The following is a 5,727-nucleotide window of genomic DNA, read 5'->3' on the forward strand; positions in this document are numbered from 1 at the left end:
AATAACACAAAATATATATATATATATATATATATATATATATATATATATATACACACACATTTATTTATTTCCCCTTGCATTGTTGTTGTATTGATTTGCATGTAACGTGTATATACACCATTCAAAAGTTTTGAATCAGTTAGATTTTTTTAAAAGAAGTTTGTACTTTAATTCAGCAAGGATGCGTTAAACCTACTAAAGACCCACTAAAGACATTTAAAATGCTACAAATGATTTCAATTTCGAAATCTTAGTCGCCACAATTGTTTTTAACACTGATAATAAATGTTTCTTGATCATCATATTTTAATGAAGTATATCGCCATATTTGAATGAAGTCTGGAATAATGGCTGCTGAAAGTTCAGCATTGCCATCCCAGGAGTATATTACAATAAAGTTATTTTGGTTTTCTAATTGAATATATTGTCATTTAAATTGCATTAATATTTCACATTTTACTGTTTGATCAAATAAATACAGCCTTGGTCAGTTTTCAGTGCATTGTTCTAAAAATATTTTAGAAGCAGAAATTGAAATTTTTTTTTTCAGTCATTGTCAGTTGCCTCGGTTAATTTTAGTTGAGGGGAAAATCTCAGCCTGACAATTTGTATATTTGATTTCCTGTAGATCAACATCGAGATTCACAGAAGACAACCCGGTTGTTAAAAGAGAGAGAACTGACAAGACAAAAGATTGTCAGTGAAAGTGAAGTGAGAGTGTGGGAGAAGATGGAGTGATAAGGGAAGAGAGGAGAGACAGCGAGCGCACGTTCTCCTCTCCTCCAATGAAGATGGATGGCAGCCCACCCTCCCTCTCTCAGTGCTGCTGGGAGGTTATTGATGGGCTCCAGGAGTCAAAGGTTACAGAAACAAAACTGGCTTCCTCTGTGCGCTCTCTGTGTGTCCTCCCCTTCAGTCAAGGTGTTTGGGAGGGATTTTGGGAGGGGCTCGGGTTTAATTTGAACACTGACAGCAACACACACCCCGGTTCCTACACAGGCCTGAAGGGGCCCATCTATCATTGATGTGAAGCACTGAGGGTGTGCGTGAGTTTGTGTGTGTGTGTGGGATTGGCAATTTATTGTTACATGGACATGCTAATAGCACTGGCCCCCACAAAGCCAATGGGCAGTGGGGGTTATCATTGAGCCATCCATCTCCATCCACCTAGCCACTCAATCACTCAACATTTTACTCTTAACCAGTCTTCTACAATATGGCCATAAATAATACCTTGCCTACTCTGAATTGCTTTAGCATCAACTTATTGACCAAACCGTTTTGTTTCAGATTCTGAGAATCAAAAGTCTACTATTACTTTAAAGGGGTCATATGATGCTACTAAAAAGAACATTATTTTGTGTATTTGGCGTAATGAAGAGTGTTTATGCAGTTTAAAGTTAAAAAAACACATTATTTTCCACACACTGTACATTATTGTTTCTCCTCTTTGCCCCGCCTTTTTGAAACGCGTCGATTTTTACAAAGCTCATCGTTCTGAAGAAGCGAGGTGTGCTGTGATTGGACAGCTATCCAATGCGTTGTGATTGGCCGAATACCTCAAGCGTGAGACGGAAATGTTACGCCCCTCACATACTGTTGATGCGGAGCGACAAGACAAAAACATAAAACCCATTACAAACGAGGCATTTGTTGCATCCAGTGGGGACATAATTACTGATTATAATGACATACTGTCTTTTTACACGTTGCGTTGCATTGCATCACGCCGCGTAAACATAAAACTATGTCTGCATTTGTGATCAGAGAAATGACAAACAACAAGTGCTACTCTACTGCCCAAAACTCGCGTTTGAATCATCAGTGTCAAATCCTTTAAATGAAAATGTACATACGTGAGTCAGAACTGCCGGCATTTTAGTCTAACGTTACTCTCCCAGGATCAGTAAACAGTCCTCCATAAAATGCACTGCACACATCTGGATATTTGGGTTAAACTGTTCTGGAACAGTGTTGTAAATACCACTGATTTGTAGTCGTGTCCTCTTTTGGAAGACCAAACAAAGTAGTTTCGCTTTCATAACGAAAAACACAGCGTCCTAGCGTGAGGGGAAGCCCCGGCTTAGCATGAGCTGAGGCGGCGGGGTCGAGAACGGCGTGCTTGGCGGATCCGACGAATGAGCGGCAACCACATGTGACGACCCCGGGCTGGACTCCGCTTCGTCCACGGTGAAAGTTGATGTATTTCCTCAGCGACCAGCACGGATCAGCTCTAGGCATGACGAAGCGGATATCATCCTCTTTTGGAAGACCAAACAATGTAGTTTCGCTTTCACAACGAAGCACACAGCGTCTTCACGACATGGCTGCAGCGTCAACAAAACTACAGTGAGAATAAAAGTTACGCCTTCGTTCTTTGCGTGAAAATTTGGGCGGCGTTATGCAAATCTTCCCACATAGTGAGGTAGACGTGTGGGGGCGTGTTAGAACGAGCCGCTTTAGGTAGGTGTGGCTGACTCTGAACTTTTATGAAGAATATCTCTTTGGATTTGAGACTTTAGTCTTTGCAACTTTACAGATCTTCTTTATGCACCAAGAGCTTGTAACACTCCAAAAGAGAAAGGAAAAATTGAAATAGCATCATATGACCCCTTTAAAGGCTCTCACACAAGATCTGTTCTCCAGCATCTTCACATATGGCCAGTGCTCCAGGAATTGAGATGCTTGTGCTTTTCATTTTTACAATGTCATTCCGCTGTATTTTGTTCAGGGACGCTCATTTCCTTCAAAAACTTCTCTTGTCATGTTTAACAGTTGTTTACCTATGAGTGACTTTTAGGACATAAAGCAGGGTATAAATGAGGAACCTGTTTAGTTCTGACCATAATAATAGTTGAACCAGTCTTATGCTAGGGACAAAGGACCTGGCATTTTGATTCTTCCCTCTTTTAGACAAAATTGGTTAGACAAAATTGGATTGAATGACTGCTTTGGAATGTAGTTGCTAGGAATTTAGGTTAGATTAGATTTAGATTCCCTTAGTTGTCAGATTCTTTTGGGTCCTGTTACTGTCCAAATGCTGATATCTCTATTTTAGATGCTTGACCTGAAATCTAAACCTCTCCTCTTAAAAATAATGTGATTTAGGGTTTCAATAACAATTTTGATTCAGAGATTTCATGCCAAAGCTGAAGGGTATGTCAAAAAAGGGTTCATTGTTTCCTCTTTAAACTCCTATTTATATCAAAATTACTCCCATGTTCTTTAAAAAATCCTAAAAAAAAAAAGTTTTCAACACCGACCACAGTAAAACATGTCTGAATGTTCAGCTTTTTGCCATCACAGTAATAAATTACATTTTAAAATATATTAAAATAGAAAAGTTATTTTAAATCATAATAAACAATTATTGCAAAAACAGTGTAAAAAAAAAAGTTTATCAAGGTTGGATTTTTTTTTTACCTCTAGTTCTTAGAGCAGGGCGTCCAATCCTCCTCTTAGAGCGCTAACGTCCTGCAGATTGTAGCGCCAACACACTCGCCCAGACGTTTCTAGCGAGTCTAAAGACCTTGATTAGCTCGGGTTCAGGTGCATTTAATTAGGGTTGGAGCTAAAGTCTGCAGAAAAGTGGCCCTCCATGAGAAGGTCTGACACGAGATATACTCTTTGGTTAGCAATATGGCCTCAGCTGGTGTAGACACAACATTAAAATGATTTGCCTAAACAGGCATTGTTCCTGGATCAGTATCCTTGTTGATCCTGGAACATCATTTCAGCAACAATTCTCTCTGATTTTTAGAGGGACATTAGGTTTTGCACTGTGCGTCTATAAATATGTGTGAGATATTGAGTCACTGAGCGTGTGTGTTGTTTGTCTTCTGACGCATTGACTCTTCTGTGGAATTGTGCTCTCATATGCTTGCCCACTTCAGAGTCACTTCAGTTACGGCCTTTCGATTTCACTCACAGATGTTTGTAAGTCAGAACAAGAGCATATGCTGGCTAAATTAAGAGAAGCAAACAATGATGAAACATGTTTCAAACATGATGTGTGTTGACATCCTGACAATATTAAAAATGTACTTGTGTTGTTACTCAGCTATTAGTTATTTATTTGTTTGTTTTTTGTTGGAGGTCTTTTATTATTGGACAGTAGAGTTGGTTACATTTATAATTATTTTCTAATAATGTATATTTATATTATAAATGATAAAAGTAGTTATAAGTAATAATTTCTATAATACTAAAATACTAATACTAATTTGATTAGCATAAACCCTAAGAGGGATTTTAGTTCATTTGTTCCTGTCTTAGATCCTACTACTGAAACAGTCTTACAGCAAAACTAAAGGGGGTCCACAAGAATATAGTCATTTCTCTCTCATCTGTTTCTTCTCTCCTCCGCCTGTTTTGAGGTACAGGAACGTGTCTGTCGTTAAGTAGCAGGTCACAAATGTTCTTGGTTTCCCGAAGTGAGGAGATGTGCTGAATTTCTGGATTTCGCCACATAAAAACATGCTGATACGTGTGCATTCAGAGGAACAGACATATTTAAACAGTCTGGAGCAGGGTTTTCCCCTCTGAGAAAACATACAAATACAAATGATCTCACACTTCACTGTGTTTTTTTAAAGTAAATTATAAACAATAGAATTTAAATAAATCATTAACTATTGTAACATTTGTTGTCATTTGTCAGTTCTCTTTCAATTTTAAATTTCATTGATTTATTTTTAGCTTTTAAATGTACCCCCCTCTATCTCAGAAAAACACTGTAAAAATGGTTCTATTGGTTAACTAAGTTATCTTATACCACAAAACGGTAAATATTTTAATGTGGCATTGCATGTAATTCTAAAATACAATTGTTTTTTTGCGAACAAAAACGACGTAATTATATGAATTACCATATAATTACAGAGAAAAAAGTAAAAGGACATTCCCAGAAGCCCCTGCTGTCACGGTGTGTGGAGGCAGGCAGGCTATTTAATGTAGAGACAACAAGGCAGATTCGGGTAGATGAGACACACACGAACTTATAGGGCAATATAACATTGCGACTACAGTAAAAAAAAAAGCTTTTAATGTTCTAAAAACACAGATTTTTGAGCAGTATTGGATTTGAAGATGTTAGAAACACACGTCATTGTTGTCATGTGGTGAATTTGGCCAATCGTGGAACAGCTGTGTCGTTATCAGCACTCCTGCAGTCGCTCTGAAAAAGCTGTGCTAGCCGGCTGCTCTTGAAACGATATTGCGGTACTTTGATGCCACATGTGACAGTGATGTAGCATCGGCACCGGTTCAAGTCGGACAATTTCTAACCGGCATGCACTGCTTCAAGTCAGCCGCCGATCGTTTTGCGCGGCGCCGCATGAAGTCGAACGCACCTATAATAGCTGACGGAGGGAGGAGCCATAGAGGCGGAATGTCCACCGACTCCAGGGGGCCGACCAACGGCGGCGGAGCAGGTGGAGGAGGAGCCTGAGGCGGAGACGGAGAGCCAACGAGACGCCGAGGATCCGGGGGGCCAGGGTGGAGCCGAGGGCTCTGGCGACAGAGGCCCGCGGCGGAGCCGGAGCGACTGAGGACCAAGGTGGAGCTGACGGGAGGAAGGAGCTCAACGGAGCCGGTAGGACAGAGCGACGAGGCGCAGCCAGAGGAGAGGAGTCAAGAGGCGATGGCGGGTCGACGCCCGACCAAGGCGGAGCCGGAGGGACAAGGGAGCATGGTGGAGCTGATGGATCGATGGGTGACGGTGGA

Source organism: Sinocyclocheilus grahami, unplaced genomic scaffold (genome assembly GCF_001515645.1).
Source record: "Sinocyclocheilus grahami isolate Dianchi unplaced genomic scaffold, SAMN03320097.WGS_v1.1 scaffold99.1, whole genome shotgun sequence".
NCBI lineage: Eukaryota > Metazoa > Chordata > Actinopteri > Cypriniformes > Cyprinidae > Sinocyclocheilus > Sinocyclocheilus grahami.